The sequence below is a fragment of the Salvelinus alpinus genome, chromosome 3 (genome assembly GCF_045679555.1).
Source record: "Salvelinus alpinus chromosome 3, SLU_Salpinus.1, whole genome shotgun sequence".
NCBI classification, from domain to species: Eukaryota; Metazoa; Chordata; class Actinopteri; order Salmoniformes; family Salmonidae; genus Salvelinus; species Salvelinus alpinus.
Genome location: NC_092088.1, coordinates 16,268,383 through 16,282,731, shown reverse-complemented (window position 1 = coordinate 16,282,731; position 14,349 = coordinate 16,268,383).

The following is a 14,349-nucleotide window of genomic DNA, read 5'->3' as shown; positions in this document are numbered from 1 at the left end:
AGAGGTATTAAATCTAAATCACCGGAGGTGTTAACACTAAATCCCAGAGGTATTAACACTAAAGCCCAGAGGTATTAACACTAAATCCCAGAGGTATTAACACTAAAGCCCAGAGGTATTAACACTAAAGCCCAGAGGTGTTAACACTGAATCCCAGAGGTGTTAATACTAAAGCCCAGAGGAATTAACACTAAAGCCCAGAGGTATTAACAGTAAAGCCCAGAGGTATTAACACTGAATCCCAGAGGTGTTAACACTAAAGCCCAGAGGAATTAACACTAAAGCCCAGAGGTATTAACACTAAAGCCCAGAGGTATTAACACTACAGTAAAGCCCAGAGGTATTAACACTACAGTAAAGCCCAGAGGTATTAACACTACAGTAAAGCCCAGAGGTATTAACACTACAGTAAAGCCCAGAGGTATTAACACTACAGTAAAGCCCAGAGGTATTAACACTACAGTAAAGCCCAGAGGTATTAACACTACAGTAAAGCCCAGAGGTATTAACACTACAGTAAAGCCCAGAGGTATTAACACTACAGTAAAGCCCAGAGGTATTAACACTACAGTAAAGCCCAGAGGTATTAACACTACAGTAAAGCCCATAGGTATTAACACTACAGTAAAGCCCAGAGGTATTAACACTACAGTAAAGCCCAGGAGGTGGTGTACTGTCTACAGCAGCAAGAAAATGACATGCGCCTAATGGTGTGTCGATTCCTCAGCCAGTTCCAGTGATTGTAAAGCTACTGCTGGCTGTCATTATTCCCTATACTTCTTTATGAAGTTCCCTGACGGGAACAAATACCATAGTTATTTGAATTTCCATCTTTCCCTGGCCACATAACCACTAATTATGCCATCACCTGCATGTATCTAGTTGATCACAAAGAAATCAACTTGGTTTGCCATGCTATGTCCCAACATTCCAGAGATTCAATATTCTCCTCAAACATAACCACACCTTCTGGGAAGACACATTGTTTTGAGACACCTTGAACTTTGTCTACGTGTCCGACTCTGTCTGATAAGGTTGAGTCTGACTCTGACTGATTTGGGCGACTATGGCTACGTGTTCAACTCTGAGTCAGAAGCCAAAAGAGTCCCGAGAGGTGGGCTACTATCACTATGAAAATTAGTCTGATTACGAGTCTGACTACAAATGTGGCTATGTGTCTGACCAGAGGGCCTGACTGTGTCCTTATTGTCCCTGTGGTGGTGCCAATGAACGGGGAGTCAGCCAGGCAGTATCCTGACCAGGCAGTCCCCAGCCAGAAGACTCACCAGAGAACACCTCTATTGTTCCAAGGTTCTCTCAGCAGAGAGCCACAGAATCAGTTTTCTCATCCCTATGGTGCCACCATGGGTCCCCTGGAAGAGAACGAGGCAGTGCCACCTTCAAGCACATCCTGGAAGAAACTATTCTGTATACAGTATATTCTGTTTTGCTCTATTTTTTATGTTGTCATTTTCTTGCTTTTGTGTACTCTCTCCTATGTACAAGTGTACTTGGGTGACTTGAATAAAGTGCTTGAAATTAAGTGCATTATTTATATTTTTAAATAAAGGTAAAATAAAATAAAACATTTGGTCAGATAAGGACAGTGACTGTGTGCTTGTCTCAAGTGTGACCAGGGTCACCCGGAAGACGACACGGGAATCAGCCCTTTGCCCACGAAGTTCAGAGCCTGAGAGAACTGATCAGAAGAGACAGAGGGCCTGATTAGCATCAACTCAACTGCAAAACTACCCATTTCAACTACCTTCCATTGCATGCTGTTGCATTTATTTCTTTGCGTGTGCTTGTTATTGAATATAAAAGGCATTATATCTATTGCATTGTCCTTGTGTTCCCTGTAACCTATTTAGTTGTTCATTAATTATTGTTTATAAAAACACAAGACACGAAATACACGAGAGTAGAATATCACCAAAACATCTCTGCTCTTGACTGAGAGGTTCCCAAACCAGAAGGAAATGTTGAATGTACTGAAGTAACACTTTCATTTTAGAAGTTAACTAGAGGCAGATCATGGTTAACCATTAAAGGGGTGAAACCTACAGTGGGGCAAAAAAGTATTTAGTCAGCCACCAATTGTGCAAGTTCTCCAACTAAAAAGATGAGAGAGGCCTGTAATTTTCATCATAGGTACACTTCAACTATGACAGACAAAATGAGAAAAAAAATCCAGAAAATCACATTGTAGGATTTTTTATGAATTTATTTGCAAATTATGGTGGAAAATAAGTATTTGGTCAATAGTTTAAAAGTTTCTCAATACTTTGTTATATACCCTTTGTTGGCAATGGCTGGGTCTTTCAGCATGACAATGATCCCAAACACACCGCCCGGGCAACGAAGGAGTGGCTTCGTATGAAGCATTTCAAGGTCCTGGAGTGGCCTAGCCAGTCTCCAGATCTCAACCCCATAGAAAATCTTTGGAGGGAGTTGAAAGTCCGTGTTGCCCAGCAACAGCCCTAAACATCATTTCTCTAGAGGAGATCTGCATGGAGGAATGGGCCAAAATACCAGCAACAGTGTGTGAAAACCTTGTGAAGACTTACAGAAAACGTTTGACCTCTGTCATTGCCAACAAAGGGTATATAACAAAGTATTGAGAAACTTTTAAACTATTGACCAAATACTTATTTTCCACCATAATTTGCAAATAAATTCATTAAAAATCCTACAATGTGATTTTCTGGATTTTTTTTCTCATTTTGTCTGTCATAGTTGAAGTGTACCTATGATGAAAATTACAGGCCTCTCTCATCTTTTTAAGTGGGAGAACTTGCACAATTGGTGGCTGACTAAATACTTTTTTGCCCCACTGTATGTGGGAATGCTGTTCATTGACTACAGCTCAGCGTTCAACACCATAGTGCCCACAAAGCTCATCACTAAGCTGAGGACCCTGGGACTAAACACCTCCCTCTTCCTGACGGGCCGCCCCCAGGTGGTGAGGGTAGGAGACAACAAGTCTGCCACGCTGATCCTCAACACTGGGGCCCCTCAGGGGTGTGTACTAGTCCCCTCCTGTACTTCCTGTTCACCCACGACTGCGTGGCCTAACACGACTCCAACACCATCATTAAGTTGCTGACGACACAACAGTGGTAGGCCTGATCACCGACAACAATGAGACAGCCTATAGACCTGGCCGTGTCGTGCCAGGACAACAACCTCTCCGTCAATGTGAGCAAGACAAAGGAGCTGATCGTGGACTACAGGAAACGTTGGGCCGAACAGGCCCCCATTAACATCAACGGGGCTGTAGTGGAGCGGGTCAAGAGTTTCAAGTTCTTTGGCGTCCACATCACCAACAAACTATCATGGTCCAAACACACCAAGACAGTCGTGAAGACAGCATGACAACACCTTTTCCCCCTCAGGAGACTGAAAAGATTTGGCATGGGTCCCCAGATCCTCAAAAAGTTCTACGGCTGCACCTTCGAGAGCATCCTGACCAGTTGCATCACCACCTGGTATGGCAACTGCTTGGCATCTGACCGTAAGGTGCTACAGAGGGTAGTGCATACGGCCCAGTACATCACTGGGGCCAAGCTTCCTGCCATCTAGGCGGTGTCAGAGGAAAGCCACAAAAATTGTCAGAGGCTCCAGTCACCTAAGTCATAGACTGTTTTCTCTGCTACCGCACGCAAGTAGTACCAGAGCGCCAAGTCTAGGACCAAAAGGCTCCTTAACAGCTTCTACCTCCAAGCCATAAGACTGCTGAACAATTAATCAAATGGCCACCGGACTATTTACATTGATACTCCCACCCACCCGCCATTTGTTTTGTACACTGCTGCTACTCGCTGTTTATTATCTATGCATAGTCACTTCACCCCTACCTACATGTACCCCCGCACACTGACTCGGTACCGGTACCCCCTGCCTCGTTATTGTTATTTTATTGTATTATTGTTTACTTTAGTTTATTTTCTTAACTCTTCTTGAACTGCACTGTTAGTTAAGGGCTTGTATGTAAGCATTTCATGGTAAGGTCTACACTTGTTGTATTCGGCGCATGTGACAAATAAAGTTTGATTTGATTTGATATTACAAAGTTATACTGTATTAGTTATATAGTCTAGGCTGATGTATTTTACTCTTTTATATAATTTTGTCATTCAAGTTTTTTTGTGGCATATCTCTGTGACTGCCGGTTTTCTTTTTGCCCAGTCTCAGATACACATAGTATACTTTAGTATTATAGAGTACTGTAGTATTTTATAGCGTATTGTAGTATTATAATATACTGTGGTATTATAGTGAACTGTAGAAATATAGTGTACTGTATTATTATAGTGGACTGTAGTATTATAATGGACTATAGTTTTAAATTGTACTGTGCTATTATAGTGTACTGTAGTATTATAGTATACTGTAGTATACTGTACTATTATAGTGAACTGTAGTATTATAGTGTACTGTAATATTGTAGTATACAGTAGTATTATAGTGCACAGTAGTAGTATAATGTACTGTAGTATTACAGTGGACTGTAGTATTATAGTATACTGCAGTATTACAGTACACTGTAGTATTATATTGGACTGTGGTATTATAGTGTAATGTGGTATTGTAGTATACTCTAGTATTATGGTGTACTGTAGTAGTATAGAATACTCTGGTATTATAGTGGACTGTAGTATTATAATGGGCTGTAGTTTTAAAGTGCACTGTAGTATTATAGTATACTGTGTTATTATTGTGTACTATATTATCGTAGTACAGTGTAGTGTAGTATTATAGTGTACTGTAGCATAGTGTACTATAGTATAGTGTTCTGTAGTTTTATAGTGTACTCTAGTAGTATAGTGTACTATAGTAGTATAGTGTACTGTAGTATTATAGTGTACTGTAATATTAGTGTACTGTAGTATATTATTTAGTGTACTGTAGAATTCAAGTGTACTGTAGTAGTATAGTGTACTGTAGTATAGTAGTATAGTGTACTCTGGTAGTACAGTGTACTCTAGCATTATAGTGCACTATAGTATCATGGTGTACTCTAGTATTACAGTGTACTGCAGTATAGTATTACTAGTGTACTGAAGTATTAAATTGTACTGTAGTATTGCAATGTACTGTGGTATTATAGTGTACTCTGGTATTATAGTGTACCATAGTATATTAGTATAGTGTACTGCAGTATTATAGTGTACTGTAGTGTTGTAGTATACAGTAGTTTTATAGTGGACCATAGTATTATAGTGCACTGTAGTAGTAGAATGCACTGTAGTATTACAGTGGACTGTAGTATAGTATATTGTAGTATTATAGTACACTGTAGTATTATATTGGGCTGTGGTATTATAGTGCAATGTAGTATTATAGTACCCCCTAGTATTATAGTGTACTGTAGTAGTATAGAATACTCTGGTATTATAGTGGACTGTAGTATTATAATGGGCTGTAGTTTTAAAGTGTACTGTGGTATTCTAGTGTACTGTAATATTCATGTACTATAGTATATTATTTAGTGTACTGTGTATTCAAGTGTACTGTAGTAGTATAGTGTACTGTAGTAGTATAGTGTACTGTAGTATAGTAGTATAGTGTACTCTAGTAGTACAGTGCACTCTAGTAGTACAGTGTACTCTAGCATTATAGTGTACTATAGTATTATAGTGTACTGTAGTATAGTATTACTAGTGTACTGAAGTATTAAAGTGTACTGTAGTATGCAGTGTACTGTAGTATTATAGTATACTGTGGTATAGTATTATAGTGTACTTTGGTAGTATAGTGTACCATGGTATACTAGCATAGTGTACTGTAGTATTATAGTGAACTGTAGAATGGTATTACAGTGTACTGTAGAATAGTATTTTAGTGTACTCTGGTAGTATAGTGCATTCTAGTATTATAGTGTACTGTAGTATAATAGTATAGTGTACTCTAGTATTATAATGTACTGTAGTATTATTGTGTACTGTAGTATTAAAGTGGACTGTATCAGTATTCCCTCTCATTCTAGCTGCTTGTGGATGAAATGCTCTTAGCCCTACATTGTTATTGGATCTCCCTCAGCTGTGCCAATAGAGTGGGTCAGATAATTAATCAGGGGGCTTGATAAAAGCGGCCTCTGACCTGACAGCTCCCCACACACACACACACACACACACACACACACACACACACACACACACACACACACACACACACACACACACACACACACACACACACACACACACACACACACACACACACACACACACACACACACACACACACACACACACACACACACACACACACACACACACACACACACACAGACACACACACAGACACAGACACAGACACAGACACAGAGGTCTGGCCCAGCCGCTGACAGGGCTTGCAGGCCAGGGTAGTCTGTTGTGATTCTAAGCCTTTCAGCACAGATTAAACTTGCACGGCGAATACTACACCCACAACAGCCTTCCCCGGTTATGCATCTGTAACAGCTTTGAACTTTAGACTTTGTGAGAAAGAGGACAAAATCTGTGAAAACTGCCCTGCATTGATATTTGATTACAGAGGAGTGGGGGAGGGGAGAGTGTATAGAGCTGCTAGCTACTCAGTCCAGTCTAGTCACTCATTACTTCTGACTGGGACACTTTTTGGAATTATTGTGACTTTTTTAATTGCAGCATTAATATCCCTACTTCATTAATAATATATTTAATACTTTAATCATTTATCCCTGTTTCATCTAATCTCAACTCATTAAGACTCCATATGTTGGGCGTACCAGTAAGATCCCCACAACATGATGCTACTGTAACAGTATAACTTTAGTACGTCCCCTCGCCCCGACACGGGCGCGAACCAGGGACCCTCTGCACACATCAACAACTGACACCCACGAAGCGTCGTTACCCATCGCTCCACAAAAGCCGCGGCCCTTGCAGAGCAAGGGGAAACCCTACTTAAGTCTCAGAGCAAGTGACGTAACTGATTGAAATGCTACTAGCGCGTACCCGCTAACTAGCTAGCCATTTCACATCCGTTACACTCACCCCCCTTTCAACCTCCTCCTTTTCCGCAGCAACCAGTGATCCGGGTCAACAGCATCAATGTAACAGTATAACTTTAAACCGTCCCCTCGCCCCGACACGGGCGCGAACCAGGGACCCTCTGCACACATCAACAACGGTCGCCCACGAAGCATCGTTACCCATCACTCCACAAAGGCCGCGGCCCTTGCAGAGCAAGGGGAAACCCTACTTAAGTCTCAGAGCAAGTGACGTAACTGATTGAAACGCTACTAGCGCGTACCCGCTAACTAGCTAGCCATTTCACATCCGTTACACTACCACCCCAGTGCTTCACGGTTGGGATGGTGTTCTTCGGCTTGCAAGCCTCCCCCTTTTTCCTCCAAACATAACGATGGTCATTATAGCCAAACAGTTCTATTTTTGTTTCATCAGATCAGAGGACATTTCTCCAAAAAGTACGACATTTGTCCCCATGTGCAGTTGCAAACCGTAATCTGGCTTTTTTATGGCGGTTTTGGAGCAGTGGGTTCTTCCTTGCTGAGCGGCCTTTCAGGTTATATCGATATAGGACTAGATTTACTGTGGATATAGATACTTTTGTACCTGTTTCCTCCAGCATCTTCACAAGGTCCTTTGCTGTTGTTCTGGGATTGAGTTGCGCATTCGCACCAAAGTACGTTCATCTCTAGGAGACAGAATGCGTCTCCTTCCTGAGCGGTATGACGGCTGCGTGGTCTCATGGTGTTTATACTTGTGTACTATTGTTTGTACAGATGAACGTGGTACCTTCAGGCATTTGGAAATTGCTCCCAAGGATGAACCAGACTTGTGGAGGTCTACAATTTATTTTCTGAGGTCTTGGCTGATTTCTTTTGATATTCCCATGATGTCAAGCAAAGAGGCACTGAGTTTGAAGGTAGCCCTTGAAATACATCCACAGGTACACCTCCAATTGACTCAAATGATGTCAATTAGCCTATCAGAAGCTTCTAAAGCCATGACATCATTTTCTGGAATTTTCCAAGCTGTTTAAAGGCACAGTCAACTTCGTGTATGTAAACTTCTGACCCACTGGAATTGTGATCCAGTGAATTATAAGTGAAATAATCTGTCTGTTAACAATTGTTGGAAAAATTACTTATGTCATGCACAAAGTAGATGTCCTAACCGACTTGCCAAAACTATAGTTTGTTAGCAAGAAATATGAGGAGTGGTTGAAAAACGAGTTTTATTGACTCCAACCTAAGTGTATGTAAACTTCCAACTTCAACTGTAGGTACTTTGCTACTATTCTATGAGAAGAACACCATCAGTGGAAGTTTATAAACTTGTAAATTCAGCTTGTTGTCTTGAGGTTGTTATTATGCACTTTTGGCAGCTCTGGTTGCTCGAGTTGGCATCAGCACATCAATTTACAATCTGGCCTTTGTGGTGGAAAAGTGACAACGATGGGTCAAGGACTCTGAATCTAATCTTTACAAATAATTAGAGTTGTTGATACACAAACTGAATGTGTACGGGAACATTTAGTTCACTAGTTCATCTCAACACAGACAATGCAAGCTGTACTTCCAATAAAGCTGACAGGAAATTCTCAACCTTCCATTTTATCACATGGTTTGTGACTCCAATGAAAAATTGGGATATGTGATCGATCAAATGTGGTTTGAGTGCCAGACTGTTTCAAACTGGTTTTACAGCAACTCTATCAAGCATGTTTGTGAGTCCATGAGAATAAGCATGTTTCACAGCTATGAAGAATGATTTAGTCCACTGACTTCACAGTTTTCCTCTCTCCTTCTCTCTTGCACACACCCACATTAAGACGTGCATGCACACATGCACACACACATGCACATGCACACACACTCACTTGTCATCTTCCCACAAAGACAGGAAACTCTTTCTGTGTCATCTGGCATGTGTTCATGTTCGGCCACAATCTCTGTTCTGAGGTGAGAAGGTGAAAGGTCAAACCTGTGACGAGGTTAACCCTTAAAGGAAGCATGTGAAACAGCTTGGGATATAGTAAAGATCACTGAAGAATTCTCATCTATAAAAATACATATATATATTTATATATATACAGTATATTTACACATTTCATGACCTTGCAAAAACCTTCTTAATTGCTATATTTTTGGTCCATATCTGGGTCATAAAGTATACATGCACTTAGGGTGTAAAACTACTTTAAAGGTAGAATGTTTGCGTAGACAAGCTAGAGAGTCACAAACGGAAAATAACATTTCAAGAGCTTTGCTAATGCAACCAGTTTGATACAGTGCTGTTGATACAGTAAACTCTCTCTCTTTTTCTCTCCCTTAGTTCCTGCCTCCCTTCTGCCTCTTGTATGTTTCTGTCCATTTCTCTTCGCTACAAACGTCAGAACAAGAGCTTCTCTTTTTGCGCTCTGTAGTAGGCCTATCCCTTGCTGATCACGAGTGTTTTGTGGTAAGCTGCAGTACAGCGTGGGCTGGTCTAGCTCGATATGATGTCTGAAACAGTCTGAAACCATCTGAAACGCTCAGTCTAGCATGCAAACTATATGAATTACCCCCCCTGGTGTTCCCAGCACCTGGGGAGAGACACATCTCATCTCGCCACTCACCCACCCGCACCCTCAAGTCAGGCGATAGCCTGCTCCTCTACGCACCCAGGACTAAACTACGTTCCTTGGGGGATCGAGCATTCAGCTCAACCACCAACAGCCTCTAGAATACCCTCCCGGACCATCTGAAGGCACCACAGACTCTGGGCTCTTTTAAAATAGGCCTAAAGACCTTTCTCTTCAGGAAGACTTCTGTTGATAGCTGGGATTCTTGGTGTCCTTGTCCCTTGTTTTTTATTTTATGCACTTTGAGATTATTCTGTATAATGAGAAACGCTTTACAAATGTAATACATTATTATTATTATTATGAATTATTACTCGCTATACCAATCAGACACTTTGGTACATTACCATCGAAGCCTGAATGAGATTGATTGGTCACCATGCGTAAGGCATCAGTCATGCTTCAGGGTTTGTTGGGTCATATTCCTTGCCGTGAAGTGTCGGTTTTGGTTTTGCAGTTGTGGAACTAGCTAAAGGAAGAAAGAGTGATCGAAGGAGAAAGAGAGAACAAAACAGAACGATCAATTGATGGAGAGAGAGCAAGACAGAGATACAGAGGGAAAGAGATTGAGGAAGTGACAGATAGAGAGGGAGCGAGAGACACAGATATAGACAGAGACAGAGATACAGAGGGAAAGAGATTGAGGAAGTGACAGAGATAGAGAGGGAGCGAGAGACACAGATATAGACAGAGACAGAGAGTAAAAGTATAAGCTAGTGATGGAGAGAGAGCGAGAGCATTCTGTCTGCCCACCACAGTGGCCTTCTCCGGCCTTTAGACTCTGGGGGTTTTACGGCTGTGGGAAAGGCACAGAGGTCACCGAATTTCGTCAGACCGACCAGTTTTTCTCTAACAGATTTCAGCATATTATTTTTTCAGCCTCGCCTTGTTTACTGTTATCGTCCTCCCACTGTGTGGCTCCTCGGCGGTCCGGGGAGAATATGCAATCTCCATTCTTATCTCCCAAACATCTCTGTCAGAACTGGAGGAGAGCTGGCTGTGTGTAGACTTACAGTTGAAGTCAGAAGTTTACATACACCTTAGCCAAATACACTTAAACTCAGTTTTTCACAATTCCTGACATTTAATCCTAGTAAAAATTCCCTGTCATAGGTCAGTTAGGATCACCACTTTATTTTAAGAATGTGAAATGTTAGAATAATAGTAGAGAGAATTATTTATTTAAGCTTTTATTTTTTTCATCATATTCCCAGTGGGTCAGAAGTTTACACACACTCAATTAGTATTTGGTAGCATTGCCTTTAAATTGTTAACTTGGGTCAAACGTTTCGGGTAGCCTTCCACAAGCTTCCCACAATAAGTTGGGTGAATTTATTTTGGCCCATTCCTCCTGACAAAGCTGGTGTAACTGAGTCAGGTTTGTAGGCCTCCTTGCTCTCACACGCTTTTTCAGTTCTGCTCACAAATGTTCTATAGGATTGAGATCAGGTCTTTGTGATGGCCACTCCAATACCTTGACTTTGTTGTCCTTAAGCCATTTTGCCACAACTTTGGAAGTACGCTTGGGGTCATTGTCCATTTGGAAGACCCATTTGCGACCAAGCTTTAACTTCCTGACTGATGTCTTGAGATGTATGCGAATTGGAGTGGATCTAGGGTGTCCGTGAGGATGCTGTTGATGTGAGCCATAATCAGCCTTTCAAAGCACACCATGGCTACCTACGTGAGGGACACAGGGTGGTAATCATTTAGTTAGGTTACCTTCGCTTCCTTAGGCACAGGGACTATGGTGGTCTGCTTGAAACATGTAGGTATTACAGACTCGGTCAGGGAGAGGTTGAAAATGTCAGTGGAGACACTTGACAGTTGGTCTGTGCATGCTTTGAGTACACGTCCTGGTAATCCGTCTGGCCCAGCGGCTTTGTGAATGTTGACCTGTTTAAAGATTTTGTTCACATCGGCTACCGAGAGCGTTATCACACAGTCATCCAGAACAGATGGTGGTCTCGTACATGCTTCAGTGTTGCTTGCCTCGAAGAGAGCATAAAAGGCATTTAGCTCGTCTGGTACGCTTGCGTCACTGGGCAGCTCGCGTCTGGGTTTCCCTTTGTAGTTTGTAATAGTTTTCAATCCCTGCCACATCCGACGAGCGTCAGAGCCGGTGTAGTAGGATTCAATCTTAATCCTGTATTGACGCTTTGCTTGTTTGATGGTTCGTCTGAGGGCATCGCAGGATGTCTTATAAGTGTCCGGATTAGTCTCCTGCTCCTTGAAAGCGGCAGCTCTAGCCTTTAGCTCGATGTGGATGTTTCCTGTAATCCATGGTTTCTGGTTGGGGTATGTACATACAGTCACTGTGGGGACAACGTCATCGATGCACTTATTGATGAAGCCGATGACTGAGGTGGTGTATTCCTCAATGCCATTGAATGAATCCCAAAACTTATTCCAGTCTGTGCTATCACTCTCCTTCTTGGTAAAATAGCCCTTACACAGCCTGGAGGTGTGTTGGGTCATTGTCCTGTTGAGAAACAAATGTCCCACTAAGCCCAAACCTGATGGGATGGCATATCCTTGCAGAATGCTGTGGTAGCCATGCTGGTTAAGTGTGTCTTGAATTCTAAAAAAATCACAGACAGTGTCACCAGCAAAGCACCCCCACTCCATAACACCTCCTCCATGCTTCACATTGGGAAATACACATGCGGAGAGCATCCATTCACCAACATCGTGTCTCAAATTTGGACTCCAGACCAAAGGACAAATTTCCAACAGTCTAATGTCCATTGCTCATGTTTCTTGGCGAAAGCAAGTCTCTTCTTATTATTGGTGTCCTTTAGTCGTGTTTTCTTTGCAGCAATTCGACCATGAAGGTCTGATTCACACAGTATCCTCTGAACAGTCGATGTTGAAATTTGTCTGTTACTTGAACTCTGTGAAGCATTTATTTGGTCTGCAATCTGAGGTGCAGTTAACTCTAATGAACTTATCCTCTGCAGCAGAGGTAATTCTGGGTCTTCCATTCCTGTGGCGGTCCTCGTGAGAGCCAGTTTCATCATAGCACTTGATGGTTTTTGCGACTGCACTTCAAGAAACTTTCAAAGTTCTTGAAATGTTCCATATTGGCTGACATACATGTCTTAAAGTAATTATGGACTGTCGTTTCTCTTTGCTTATTTGAGTTGTTCGCGCCGTAATATGGAGTTGGTCTTTTACCAAATAGGGCTATCTTCTGTAACCCACCCCTACCTTGTCACAAAACAACTGATTGGCTCAAACGCATTAAGAAAATAAGTAACTCCACAAATTAACTTTTAACAAGGCACACCTGTTAATTGAAATGCATTCCAGGTGACTACCTCATGAAGCTGGTTGAGAGAATTCCAAGAGTGTGCAAAGCTGTCTTCAACGCAAAGGGTGGCTATTTGAAGAATCTCAAATATAACATATATTTTGATTTGTTTAACACATGTTTGGTTACTACATGATTCCACATGTTATTTCATAGTTTTGATGTCTTCACTATTATTCTACAATGTAGAAAATAGTAAAAATAAAGAAAAACCCTTGAATGAGTAGGTGTTCTAAAACTTTTGACCGGTAGTGTATATACTGAATAAAAATATCAATGCAACATACAACAATTGCAATGATTTTACTGAATTACAGCTCATAGAAGGAAATCAGTCATTTGAAATAAAGTCATTAGGCCCTAATCTATGGATTTCACATGACTGGGCAGGGGTGCAGACATGGGTGGGCCTGGGAATAGGCCCACCCACTTGGGAGCCAGGCCCACCCACTGGGGAGCCAGGCCCACCCACTAGGGAGCCAGGCCCAGCCAATCAGAATGAGTCTGCCCACACAAAAGGGCTTTATTACAGACAGAAATACACCTCAGTTTCATCAGCATTCCGGGTGGCTGGTTTCAGACAATCCTGCAGGTGAAGTAGCCGGATCTGGAGGTCCTGGACTGGCGTGGTTACACGTGGTCTGCGGTTGTGAGGCCGGTTGGATTTACTGCTAAATTCTCTAAAATGACTTTGGAGGCGGCTTATGGTAGACAAATTAACATAAAATGATCTGGTAACAGCTCTGGTGGACATTCCTGCAGTCAGCATGCCAATTGCACGCTCCCTCAAAACTTGAGACATCTGTGGCATTGTGTTGTGTGACAAAACTGTACATTTTAGAGTGGCACACCTGTGTAATGATCATGCTGTTTAATCAGCTTCTTGATATGCCACACTTGTCAGGTGGATGGATCATCTTAGCAAAGGAGAAATGCTCACTAACAGGGATGTAAACACATTTGTGCACAATATTTGACAGAAATAAGCTTTTTGTGGGTATGTAACATTTCTTGGATCTTTTATTTCAGCTCATGAAACATGGGATCAACACTTTACATTTTGCGCTTATGTTTTTGTTCAGTATATTTTATATGAGAAAAGCCTGTACGGTTTCCGTCTCATAGTGTGGGCATGTCGTAATAATGGGATATTTTAAATTTTTATTTAAACTGTATTTAACTAGTCAAGTCAGTTAAGAACAAATGTTTATTTACAATGACGGCCTACCCCAGTGCTGGGCCAATTGTGTGACGCCCTATGGGACTCCCAATCACGGCCGGATGTGATACAGCCTGGATTCGAACCAGGGACTGTAGTGACGCCTCTTGCACTGAGATACAGTGCCTTAGACTGTTGCGCCACTCGGGATAAAGAGGGACTCTTGGCCACTTGATCTCACAGCCTTCTTATGGAAAAGGGA